Source organism: Puma concolor, chromosome B4 (assembly GCF_028749965.1).
Source record: "Puma concolor isolate L17-30 chromosome B4, mPumCon1.1.hap2, whole genome shotgun sequence".
NCBI lineage: Eukaryota > Metazoa > Chordata > Mammalia > Carnivora > Felidae > Puma > Puma concolor.
This window is the reverse complement of record NC_141673.1, coordinates 2213610-2226803: the sequence shown is the minus strand read 5'-3', so window position 1 is coordinate 2226803 and position 13194 is coordinate 2213610. Positions and strand designations below refer to the sequence as shown.

The window sequence follows — 13194 nt, the reverse complement described above, 5'->3', positions numbered from 1 at the left end:
CAGCCTCTCCAAAACAGACGCGAGGGGCTGGGAGAGGCTCCCCCGGGGCAGGTGAGGCAGAGCTGGGCTCTGCCTGGGGGCAGGCCTGGGGCTGACGCAGGGAAGAGGGTCTGAGAGCCCAGCGGAGTGTGTGTTTCCTGGAGAAGGGAGCACACTCGGTGGGGGAGGGCGGGGAAGGCAAACGCGCCGGTGGTAAGTCTGGGGACACAGCAGGAGCAGGCAAGTGGGGCGGCTGTAGGGGTGTGTGCAGGCCAAGGGGCTCATTTACACAGGGCACCTCACGTGCAAATCCACAAACATGGGAGCCCAGCGCGTGCTCCACGTGTCCAGCTTTCTGGACTTGAGTTCTCCTAGATGGGGGGAGCCGGGGGTGTGTCTCATTCTCCCACAGTCTCAGGACCAGTCCTCTGTCCCGAGTCTGGCTCAATCACAGCGCTCTGAGCGGCCAACGCAGCTGAGGCCGTCTGATGCCAAGGGCTAGGCGACGTGGCCCTGGCCCCGGGCTCGGCTGGGCTCTGTCCAGGGACGGTGCAGGTGCAGAGCTGGAGAGCTGCCTTCTGTAGGTGCCGGGCACCTGCCCTTCTGGAAGGCAGGCTGGGCACATTGGGCGCGTGGCTCTCCGTACAGGGGACTCGGGTTCCGCGCAGAATCCCCGAGGCCGAAGACAGTCACAGAAGCCCCTAAGTCATCTCCAAAGGCACGTAATTAAACCATAAATCGGATCACCTAAGGGCTCTGGTTGGTTTTGGTTTGTTGTCTCACGCGTCACAGGTCTGGAGCAGTGGGCAGCTAAGTTCTCTGGCTGGAACGTCACCCGAAGTGACTCCCTGTCCTTTCCTGACCGGCGGAGCTGGGCTGGGGGTTACCCACGCTGCGTGCCAGCCAGATCTGTCCCCGGGCCGGGCACTCCGCGGCTCTTCCAGTTGTTCTGCGAGAGGGTGATGCCAACAGCACCTACCTCTCGGGGTTGCCAAGCGAGGACCCCGCCAACGCTCTGTTATTCTCGGCGCCCAAAGCGGTGTGTGTTCTGTTTGTGCACCGGTGTTTATGGAGACCCAGGATGGGGCTGTGGCTTTACTGCCAAGACCCAGAGGAACCCTTCCCTCTCTCCGGTTGCAGCCTTCTCCCAGACAGACCATGGCTCCTTCCTCCCAGGGTCCCTGTCCCATGCCTGCTCTGTGCTCTGGCCCAGTTGGAAGAACAGGAAAGGAACCTGAGCAAGACGGCCCAGCACCACGGCCGGGGCCGACTCACAGGGGGCGCAGCTGGAAGGGGAGGGGACAAGGCAGGGGAAGCAGCTTTGGGGTTCACGGCCGGCACAGGCTTGTGCTCCCCTGGGCCTGCAGCCTGGAGACCCCATCGTCACCTCCGCGGTGTGAAGCGAAGCGACCCTACGAGACCCGAATCCGCTCCATCCCACCCGGCTGCCTCATCACCTGGCTTTCTGTCTGCGGGCACTGTCTGCATTGAGACCCCACCAGGCCTGCGGGCAGTCCTGAGCTGGAAGCTTCCTTGTTGGGATCGTAGCTGATCATGCCAGGCATTTAGGAGATCTGTTTGCACCGTGCTTCTCTCTTGGATTCTGCTTTAATCTACTTTTCTTACATTAATTTTTACTCCTATCAGCGTATTTAAACAAATCTATAAAAATTATTTTGTTCTAATGTGCCATACCTCACATTTACGTAGGTTTGTTTTGTTTCCTCTGTAAGCCCCCGTGTGCGTGTTCTGCACCAGCAGCTGGAGACACCCGGCCCTGCCCTAGAGTCCGGTGGGGGACAGAGCCCACTCGACAGGCCGGTGAGCTGCAGCGGGCCAGGTGGAGTGCTGGGATTTGTCCACATGTAAAAAGTGGTTTTTGGAACATCAGGAGAGGGGCACTTGTGTGGCTCAGTCAGTTAAGCATCTGACTTTAGCTCAGGTCATGATCTCATGGTTCGTGAGTTTGAGCCCTGCATAGGGCTCTGTGCTGACAGCTCAGAGCCTGGAACCCGCTTCGGATTCTGTGTCTTCCTCTCTCTCTGCCCCTCCCCCAATCGTGCTCTGTCTCTGTCCCTCTCCTGCAAAAATACATAAACATTTAAAAAAACTTTTAAAAAAATGTCAGGAGATTCACATTGGATCTCAGTGCTAATAAGCACTTTATACATGAGGAAGGGTGACATATGCTGGTTTAAGAAATAAATCCCAGGGGTGCCTGGGTGGCTCAGTCGCTTAAACATCTGACTCTTGGTTTTCGGCTCAGGTCATGATCTCACAGTCCGTGAGTTCAAGCCCCGAGTCGGGCTCTGCGCCGAGAGTGTGGAGGCTGCTCGGGATTCTCTCTCTCTCTCCCTCCCCTGCTCATGCTCTGCCTGTCTCTCAAAACAAATAAATAAATTAAAAATAAATACACAAAGCCCAAAGCATCAGTGGCATCATGATGCAGTGGATGCTTCTCAGGGTCCAGGCTTCTCGGGTCTGTGGCCCATATGACCCTGGAGCCTTGGTCACCCCTGTTTTCAATCAGCTTGAAAGGAAACAGGTGAAGAAAGAGAGGCTTCTGAACTGTCAGCCACAAGGGCCCGTAAGTAGGTGAGACCTAGTCACCTGGCCTTCACCAACCACAAGGATGGGTGGGGACAGGACTCCCTGGCGGGCCACTTCCCAGAAAGCTCTGCACCATGGGAAGGACCGCAAATCCTGGTGGCTGGCCAACCACGTCCACCATGACAGACACAGCGGTGGTCCTTGGACACAGCCTCCCTCCATTCTGGGTGAACTTTGTCTATCAGGGGATTTAAGGCAAGTTTCCACCCTCTGTCCTTGGGGATCTGTTCTACCAAGAGGTGAATCCGAATGCAACTCCCTCAGACCGAGATGGTCAGCATTCTGTTTCACGTAGAAGTCGTGTTTAACGTAGGCAAAGGACGTCTCCGCCTTAGTCAGCCTGGGCCTCCTCTGCTCAGCCAGCAAACAGGAAGATGCAGGGCCCGGGTGCAGGAAGGTGGAGAAATGGATACCGTGTCCTGACCTGTGACTGGAAGCCAGGGCAAGGGTCTGCGATGACCAGGTGTGAATGCCTGGGAGGGGGTTTAGTGGCAAGAACCAGATGAGGGTGTTTCTCTCTGTCTACTGAGTCGTTCCACTGACAAAGACTTCCTCTCAAACGTCACCCCAATCTGGAAGTGATGCTCCGTGGCTACCACCACGAGCCTGCTCCAACCCGCCATCTTGCTTGGACTAAAGCAGTGGCCTCCCAATGGGACTCTTTCTTTCTGATCTCCAGCGGAGACACCACAGGGCAAGCAGAATGCTAATTTATGGCGTCCCGTAGGCCGTCCCATTCTCTTACAATTATCCTGTAATCATTCGGTGAGATAATATCAATACCAGTGAAAGGCTGGGGGGATCCCAAATGCTCATCGTGGGGACTTATTGAGTCAATTCTGATGCATGAACACAACCGAGGGCAATGCAGGGGTACAGAAATTAAGAAATAATTCCCTACACAAATAAGGAGTTCTTCCCAAGATATATTATTACATTAAATAAAAACATAAAAAAAAAACAGAACAATGCTTTAAAAATGTTATTTTTTTCTGTAGAAATGGAAAAAAAATGGAAGAAAAAATGAAACAATAAATCAAATATGACTTAAAGTGGTTACTTGCAGAGGAGAAAGGGTTCAGGAGGGAGAAAAGAGAAACATTGCCAAAAATGCCTTTTTATTAAAAAAAAATTTGATTTTGAAGCCATTATTATTATGTTTTTTGAGAGAGAGAGATTGAGAATCTTAAGCAGGCTCCACACTCAGCTCGGAGGCTGACGTGTGTCTCGATCCCAAGACCCTGGGATCATGACCTGAGCCACAATCAAGAGTCAGACACTCAAATGACTGAGTCACCCAGGCGCCCAAAACTATTAAATATTTAAATAATTCTTAAAGATTAAATTCAAGAGAAAATAAAACTACAGTAATTTGAAACAACCTGCAATAAACTGTATTCCAAGTTGACGGCACACACAGGAGAAAAATAATCATTATAATTGACTTTAAATTCGGTATTTTGATGGTACCCCCCCCCCCCCCCCCCCCCGCCCGGAGGAGCGTATCCTAAGTATAAATGAACGGCGGTCAGGAGTCATGTTGTTAGAAGCAATATTGTCACTTTGAGGGTATCTTGGAGTCAAGATTTCTGGAACCACCAAAAACAGGAGCCAGTGTAACACAAAGGAAGTTACAGGAAACCCAGCCATCTTGAATCCGAATTGGAAACGGTATAAACCAATACGTTTTTTCTCTTGAAGGATACATCTTACCTGCATTTCCTGGCTTCGTCCAGTAAAATTGTCCAGAAGCATGGACGGCTAAGGTCATGGTGGACCGATAGACTTGGATTATGTTCTGCAGACACTATTTGCCTCTGGAAGGAATCGGGGCTGAAAGATAGCTAAGTGGTTTTCAGGCAAGAACCTTGCAAACGATCCTGGGGAATGTGGTTCTACCAGGAACGGAAGATGCTGCCCTGACCCCCGTGGCGGAGTGAAATGGACGCGGGCATGAGGGAGACTGGTTTTGCATCAAAGAGAATGTGACAGGCATTGATTGAAAGTCTTTCATAATTTCATAAGCGTTCTCAAAAACAAAATAAAACCATGGAGGTTGCTAAGATACCCAGTCATCCCTCTGAAAATTGATGAGAAAAGGGGAGGAGGAATCAAAATTGACCTTCTTTTCCTTTCCAGGGTAACTAAGGGGCTGATTAAAAAAAAAAGTCTTTCTAGAACTCTGCCAGGCTATAAATTCAGAAAGAATGACAGAATTACACAGTCACTGTTTTGCAATCCCCAGTGAACTGGTGGGTGTAGGGGACAGTCACCAGCAGATGCTGCTGCCGTCCTCCAGCAGGTGATGGGGACAGTTAGGATGGATGGGCCGGGCCCACAGCATGCCGCGCACTCATCATCCTGACAACCAGAGTTTTGGGGGCTCCTGGTGGTGAACCGAAATGGAATCCATCCTCCAGATCGCTTGAAATAACACAAAAAGGAAGTGGTTGGCCAAATTGAGAGAGTCTTCAGGTCCCATGAGCTCAACAAGCACCCCAGCCCACACCCCCAAAAGGGAGGAGGGACAGTCACAGTGAAATGAGACTCAAGAGACATAATAGCCACATGCTTGTGTCAAGCGGCCTTGAGTCAAGCAAAGCCCGTCTAAAAAGACCCTTAGAGACAGTCGGAGACAGTCAATCACAGAGTTGAAATTCACATCGGGGACACGGCAGTCCTGGTCGTTTTCACAGACCGTGACTTCCCCCTGGGTATGATGTGAATTTAATCTGAAGGAAATCTGCTGAGGAAGCTGGCGTCTCCCAAGGGCTGATGCGGTGGCTTCACCGGCATGACGAGCGAATGAATGGACGGACGAGTGGCCACCCTGAGGAGCCTGAGCGGCCATGACGGGGGGGTCGGTCCCCACACTTCCGGGGCGCTCACCCCATGGGGCTCGTTGGAGGCTCAGGGGAACTCTGACCAGACCCCCAGAAGGTCCTGACGCCTCCCAGAGCAGACTTCTCTACTGGAAACAGAACCGTCACCACAGTGAGGACGGGAACCCGGGCCTGGCTTCCAAGGCTCGTTAGAAAGCAGAGTTCACGATGACCAGAGGCACCTTCTGGTTTCTGCTCTGTGTCTCCGTGCACCGCCCCACATGGGGCGCTGACCGTGGGAGAAAGACGTTGGAGAGGAAGAGAGGCTGAGTTTGGGGAACAGAACCTCTCACTCACAGGGCCCGCGGGACTGGAGTATGCCGGGGACAGACCGCGGAGGTCCTGCAGGAGCATAGGCAGCATCCCTGTGGGTGAGGCGACCGGCAAGGGCTGCGAGTTCAGGGACCCCACCGGCAGGACCGACGGGGAGGGCTTCCGCCAAAAGGGACGCCTGTCTTTCTCCCGGAGGCACACGCTTCCCGCCCAACAGCCTCTCCCAGGTGGGGATTTGAGATTTGGTGAGCGTCGATTCCTTTTCTCAGCCCCTGGAGGGGCAGGCAGGCTTTCTGCATCCAGGGACAGTCAGCAGCTGGGCCGACGAGGGACAGGGCCAGCGGCAGCTGGCCAGAGGTGACGGGTAGCAGGTGGCACTCAGTGTCACACGGGCTTGTGGGCGCTCCCAGCTCTGCCGAGGCCTGCTCTGCGTGCTCCCAAGATCCGGCCGGGGATCTGGAATCTGTCCAGCAGCAGCGAGTGTGGGTGCTGTGTGATGAGAACATTTCACGGAGGACAAATATGGCCGGGGCTTGGAGGAGGGCACAGCTCGTGACCCGCCGTCCCGCCTGCACCTCTCGGGCCCTCCCGCGGCCCCAGGGTGGCCGGTTATGTTTGCTCGCTCTCATCTGTGCCGGAGAGGGGGGTGGAGAGCCCCGGCTGTGTCCCCCCGCTGTGACGGGAAGGACGAGAGACGCCCGCAGCCTGTGGATGGCATAGTGCTCTGCCGGGGGACGGCGGCCAGAGGGGGCCGGACTGGCCTAGAGGAGCCGGCTCCCTGTCCAGAGCTGCAAGGGGGCTTCTGGCCCTGCTTCATGCATCTGCTGGAGCCCCCCTGCCTGCCCATCAGAACTGTGTCCCCGTAGGTGTGGCCTCGCCTGGGCCAGCTTCATGCAGGGGTGGGGGCAGGGCCCAAGCTCCCCACACCTACCCCGCCCCCCCCCCCGTTCTGCTTCTTTATTCCAAGTGTCACGGCCTCCATCGGCCACGAACCAGGCATGTCCCAGACCCCGGACCCAGGGCCTCTGAAGTCTTCCGGATGAGTCTGCATTGGTCCTCCAACGCGACTGCGGCCCTTGCTGGCCCTGGGATTACTTCAAAATAAGGCCAAACAGGCAGTGACCTGAGCCGAGCACCGTCCTGGGAGTCTGTGAGGGAAACCGAGGATCCAGGGTGACCTTCACGGGTGCGTGTGAAGTCGGGAGCAGGGCGCAGTCAGCGTGTTCTGGGAGCATCAGGAAGGGTCCGGAACAGGTCTCATTTGCGTGGACTCCTGGAGAGCAGGAGCCAGAGACACACGAGGTGAACAGAGACACTGGACTCCCAGGAGCCTGGAGTTCAAACCCCGACCGTTTCTGCCCAGAAGGGGCAGAATCCCAGGGGCTCCTGTGCCCTGCTCCTTGATGATATGAGCTCAGTGCGGTGAGCGGGGGCAGATTTCCCCTTTATATTAACGCAGCACAAAGTGCCTGCTAGAGCCAGGCGCCCCCGGGGTGATGGGGCTGCGAGTGTGGGCCGCCCGCCGGGACCACAGCCACCACCTCCCTTCCTGCCTTTTAAGTAATGGGGGGAAACAACTCCCTAATTCAGCCCCAAACCAGCAAATCGACACAAACTAAAATAAAAGTTGGTTTTAATATATGCAGGGGCAGAACCGCAGAACACCGATGACATCGAAAGGAAGGCGGGGAAGGAGCTCTCTTACACGTTGGTGGACACGTCACCTGGAAAATGCTGTCGGCGAGCACTTTCACGGCGCACAAATACGCGAGCGGTGGAGACCCGCACGGTGGGGAATCCGTCCTGCGGAAGCCGGCGCTCGCAGGGGAGCGTGTCCACCCGCTGGTCTTAACGGAACCTGTCGGGGAGAGAAAGAGGGACGGTGGCCAGAAGCCGGAGGGTCTGGGACCTGCGGGCGCGTCTGCATCTGCAGGTGGGGGGGGAGGCGGAGAGCTCAACAGGCTTGTTTTGATGCTGCTTCCCTTCAAAAAAAAAATAAAAAAGGTGTGTGTGTTAATATGTGAATAGAAAAACCAAATGCACATCTAGCTGTTAACAATGATTACTTCCAGGAATGTGTTTAGGGTGGGGTGTGAAGTTCTGTGTTTTCTGGGTGTTTTTAAATCCACTGTTACCACCTTTTTAAAAAAGAGAGAAAACCCTTCCACGCTAAGGTAAACTCTGTCTGCTGACTCCCGTAATTGGGGTTGTCTAATTTGCTTACGGAGTGAGCTCCCGGAGAACGGCTGACACTCTGACCCCTGCTCTGCGTGCCAGGGGCGCCCCGGGCCCTTGACAGGTCTGCTCTGCTGTCTCCTGGTCCCCGGGGCGGCCCCACCACCATCCCCGCTCCCCGAATGGGAGCACTGGGGAGCAGATGGCAGGGAGCTTCCCAGGCCCCCGCAGCTGGTGAGGGTGCAGCTGGGATCTGAGCACTGAACTCCTGCCCAGCCCCCCTCCCGGGGACGCTCCCAAGACCCCCCACTTTCCCAGCTGCAGGCCACGTCTCCTCCAGGAGCCTGTCCCAGCCCCCCACACCCCAGGACTTGCTGCAGGGTCTCCGTGGAGGGTCCCTTTCCCTCTGGGTTTTAATCCTGTGCAAGGAGGAGTCGAACTGGGCTGAATCTTTGTTAACAAAACCCGGTGACTTCAGACTGCAGAGCTCCCCGAGGCCAGCTGTCCTGGTCCGCGACCTGAAGGCCACCAGTGCCTTTGAAGGGCCATCCTGCCCCTCCCTGCAGCGCAGACAGCCGAGGGCCAGGCCCCCAGAGCAGCCTCATGGGATGCCCAGCAAAAATCCACCATGCAGGTGTGTGTGTGTGTGTGTGTGTGTGTGTGTGTGCAGGTCCACGCGTGTGTGGGTCCACACATGCCGGCTCAGTTTTACATTCGGAACAGTCTCCAAGATGGGCCACAGGGGGCATTGCTGAACCTAAGCGCAACGCCCGCCTGTCCCCAGTTAGTCTTCGGGGACATTTCAACGAGCTCTAATGATAACAAGGTGACTAATTCCCTCTTCCGAGCAGTGAGAGTCCCTCCAATTACTATGTTCCCAGAGAAAAATTAAAACCCAAATTGAAATTTTCTTTCCCTTGTAAATAAAGCCCAAAGAAATGAAACCACCCCACCCCCACCCCGGTTCTCTCTTTCCGGGTTCTGATTCCACTCGGTGGAACCACGAGTGGCTGTGCCAGCTGGACAGAGGTCCCCAGAGCTGCAGCCACGTCCCAGGCTCCCGCTGCTCTGGCGACACCGAGGGTGCCCTCAGCCCCAGCCACACGGTCGGGACTCAGGGCAGAGCCCGCCCAGCCCCCAGCCCTGCCGCCGGCCCCCCGGGCCTTCCCCAGGACTCAGGGCCGCTCCAGGGGTGTGGGGACAGAGGCCTGCCGTCCTCACTCTGCCCTCTCTTCCCTCCAGCTGCTGAACGTGCCCCTTGGGTGACCGTCCCTCCCCGTCTCCTTCCTCGCTCAGCTGACCTGGACGTCGCCTTGAAGACCAGACTCCTTCTCAGGTTGGGTCTGATCTGGCATAACTGACTCTCCCTCCCCCTCCCCACCTCCTCCCCCCTCCCCCTTCTCCTCCTCCTCCCATCCTGGTGTTTCCTGGTCCCCCCAAGATGGTGCGCACAAGCAGACCGTGGGAGCCCGTGAGGACACGCCTGCCTGGGGCCAGTGGGGGAGCTTGATCTGCCCTTCGGTGCCAGACCGAACTTTCGCCTTCCAGAGACATTGGAGAGAGCCCTCCCAGCCTCCTCCCTGCGCACCCCACTTCTCACAATGCAAGACTTGCCAAAACATGGCAGGGACACCCAGGGTCCGCTCTCCCCGCTGGCCCCCCAGGACCACAGGTGATCTTCCCTCACCCCCCCACCCCCAGGCCGACCTCAGCGGGGCAGGTCCCTGGAAAGACGCCCACGTTCAGGCTGTCCCCCTCCCTTGGGGAAAAGTAGTAACCCAGCCCACGACCGCCGAACAGACCTCATTCTCTAACCCTGATTTGGGGACGGGGCTGGTGCTGTCATCCTGACCCCATGTCTGTCTGTCATTTGGATCCTGACTCAGAGAGGGGCGGGGACCCACCTGTCACACCCGATGCACATCCGTTCCCCTTTTACGTGTCCTGAGTAAACTTCACTTCAGCTCCAAGGAAAGAATCCCAGAGGCTGAGGGCAAAGTCGTCCGAGAAGCCGGCGGCCCCCCCAGCCCCGCCCACCTCTGCTGTCCCATCTGTGAAATGGGGGCTTGACGGGCACCCCCAGTGGCTCCATCTGCCAAGAGGAAGCCCTCTGGGGCGCCCGACAGATGGCCCGCCTGCCTCTGCCTTCTCGGCTCGCGGCCCCAGGAGGCATCTCACGCCATGGTTAACAGCTCTTGTCAGAACGTCTGTCCTCAAACCCAGCCAAGAATCCTTCTCCCTGTCACGTCTCCCGGCACCTCTCCTGCTGGGCCCCGGGGGACGCTGGGGGCTCCGGGGAGCCCTTCCTCAACGGGCTGACCACTCCCATCCGACCCGGCCCTGGTCACTCTGCCCTGCACGCCTTCCTCTAGTCAGCGTCCCCTGCAGGGCGGTGTGACCCCCGGGCCGGGCGGGGGCTGTGCAGACGGGGGACGCCCCCCTTCCCTCCCCGGGCCCGGGCCCGGCCCTGCCGTGGGGCTGGGGTCGCGGCTGGGCCGCTGCAGAACCTGCCCATCTGCCTGGCCCTTCCCTCCCGTGTCTCCCGAGTCGGCTCGCACACTTGTGGTTGTGGTTTCTGGTTTTTTTTTCTAACTGGCGAGCAGGACTTCGCACTTAACCTTGCTAAATTCCATCTTGTCCACAGTCCATTGTTCCAGCCTGTCAAGAAGCTTTTTGTGCCCAGGGCATTTCTTCCAGCACGCTAGCCGTCCTCTGAGCTTTGATCTGCAAATTTGACAAGCAGAGCCCTGTGATGCCTCCATCCAAGTCATTGACGGAGACACTGGATGACGGGGCCGGGCGAGGACGGGGCGGGTCACCGGAGGCCCCCCTCCGCCTTGACATCGATCCAGCAATCAATACGTGCGAGCACCTCCTTCTGGCGGCAGCCGCCTCACGTGCGGCCCAGGGCGACCGAGCGAGATTGTGCCCAGCCTGGCTGCCCAGCCTCCGAGTCCCGACAGGTGCGTCTTCCTTCGCGCCCGCCCCGACGACCCTCCTGCGGTCTGTCGTCCTCGCCGGCCACCGCCTCTGTGCTTTGTCCTGGCGGCTCCCTCTGCCGGCGAGGGTCCCCATCGCCCCCCTCGCCCCCCACACACAGCTCCACGGGGCCGGAAGCACGCCGTCCCGGCACTTGGAACGGCAAGCAGCCCCGGGGTCGCCGAGGTGGCCGGCGTCACACTCAGGTCCCTCAGGCCAGGGCCACCTTGCCGGGTCCCCGTAGGTCCCTTGCCCTCCGCCGAGGGCTCAGCTTGGCTTGGAAGCTGTGGAGACATCTGTCACCCTCCCTGTGACCCCTGGTGGCGTCTGGCCACCCTGCTAGGCGGGAAGCTGGGAGGAGGCCAGGCGCTTCCTCGTCAGCAGCATCCTGAGGAACAGGTGCGGTGTGAGTCACAGGGTCCAGCCCCCACCTCCCGCTGTCAGGTAGCTGAAGGGACAGAGCAAGAAGGTGGGGCCCTGGGCCCCAAGGAAGGGCCACCGTGGACCCTAAGGTCCCTCCAAAGCCACCACTGGCCCCTGAGATGCTGAGGTCGGCTTCTCAGCTGCCTCAGGGGCCTGATAACCGGCCTCCCCTTCTCTCTGCACCCACAGTCCTGCGTCAAGTGCTGTGGGCAGCTCCCAGCGCCTCTGCCGGCCTGAGCCGGCCCCGCCATCTGGCTAAGCGGCGGTGACCGGCTTGTTCCTGCAGAGTCCCCATTCAGGCCCAGTCAACCGGACAGACCCTGAGTTTTGGTAAGAATCAGACAGTCCTCGGAGGGACGGACGCTCAGCCGACCTGACCCGAGGCTGAGCGGACCAGCCAGGACCAGCGTCCCCCTGCCCAGCACCGGGGACAGGACGGAGATGGCCCGGGGACGCCCAGGACGCAGGGCACCACAACCCTGCCCTCCCAAGGCTCAGACCAGGGCGGATGGTCCCAGGGGCTCTCACTGGAGCCTGTTCCCAGAGAACGAGGGGAGTAGCTGGAACCTGACCTTGGTCAGCCACCCTGAGTCCTCAGTGACCAGCGTGCCCCGGGGGTGGCCTGCAGCCCCTCCAGGTGAGAGGCATGAGTCACCTGCGGTCCCCCTTGAGGTGTCCCTCTTTCCCTTCCGCATGCCTTCTGCACTGTTCAAGGACACAGCACACACTTAAGTGTCCCCTGTACCGGGGACGGGGGACCGGGAAGCCACACGCACACAGTGCAGGGCAGGGAGGGGCCGCTGCTCACGCCCCCGTGGCTGGAGCTCAGGGCAGAGCCAGACCTGCCGTGCGTGAGGGTCCCTCACAGGATGCCACCTCCCCGCCCCTCTTGCTGGCCACGGGCTCCGCAAACCCTTCCTCTTGTCCCCACTCAGAGTAAGAGCCGTCATTCTACCCAAGATGCCACCCAGGAGGCCCGGCCTCAGGCGCCCCCCGCTGTCCTGGCCTCTGCCGCACATCCCCCTCCCCCGCCCCTCGCCTCTGTCCACACCGGCCCCGCGGCTCCGAGGGCACTCACCCTCACGTCCCTGGCTCTTGCTCTGGTTGCTTCCGGCTCCAGCCCCCCCCCGCCCCCCGGCACTGCCCCAGGCCCCTGCTCGCTGGTCACGGCACAAAGTGCCACCCATCACCCTCCGTAGGGCTTGTCGCTGTGCTGTTTGCCCCCTTCTCTGTGCTTTTCTGTCTGTCTGTCCCCGCGGTCCATGAGAACTGGGGATGTTCCAGCCTGGCTTACGCTCCACTGCCAGCCTCAAGAGCACAGAGCGGGCCCTCTGGAAAGCCTGTGGAAGAACAGATTGGTCTCACCCCTGAGCACAGGAACAGCCGTCAGGAGCGCCGCTCATGCCTATAGTGTCTGTCGAAGTGGCAAATCCCATTCGTCCGTTTGGAATCTGACCTACTTGGTGAGATTCACAAGGCATCCGGCTTTCACATCACATCAGCGGGGACGCGGACACTCCGTGCCTGTGATGCTCTGCCCTGCCTCCCCCTCCAGCGTCCTTGCTCGCCAAGGGGCTTCTTGGTATCTGGCTCATCGCTGTTGTGTTTTCTTTTATTTTTTTAAATTATTTTAACATTATTTTAATGTTTATTTTTGAGGAAGAGAGACAGAGCATGAGTAGGGGAAAGGCAGAGAGGGAAGGAGACACAGGATCCGAAGCGGGCTCCAGGCTCCGCGCTGTCAGCACAGAGCCCGACGCGGGGCTCGAACCCACGAACCGCGAGATCATGACCTGAGCCGGAGTCGGACGCTTAACCGACTGAGGCCCCCAGGCGCCCCTGGTTCATCGCTGTTAACGCAGAATCTCACCCA

At 58.4% G+C, this 13194-nt stretch overlaps 1 long non-coding RNA gene across 2 annotated transcripts; it reads right to left on the bottom strand.

Annotated features, from left to right (window-relative positions):
• Positions 1-6459: 6459 nt before the first annotated feature.
• On the bottom strand, positions 6460-12776 carry LOC147578820 (uncharacterized). 2 transcript variants are annotated; one of them, XR_015253082.1, is made up of 3 exons: positions 12687-12776; positions 7469-7726; positions 6460-7017 (listed from the first exon to the last, which is right to left on the bottom strand). It is a non-coding gene; the product is annotated as an uncharacterized LOC147578820 (long non-coding RNA). The 2 variants fall into 2 exon arrangements; XR_015253081.1 differs by lacking the exon at positions 12687-12776 and adding an exon at positions 12400-12449.
• Positions 12777-13194: the final 418 nt, after the last annotated feature.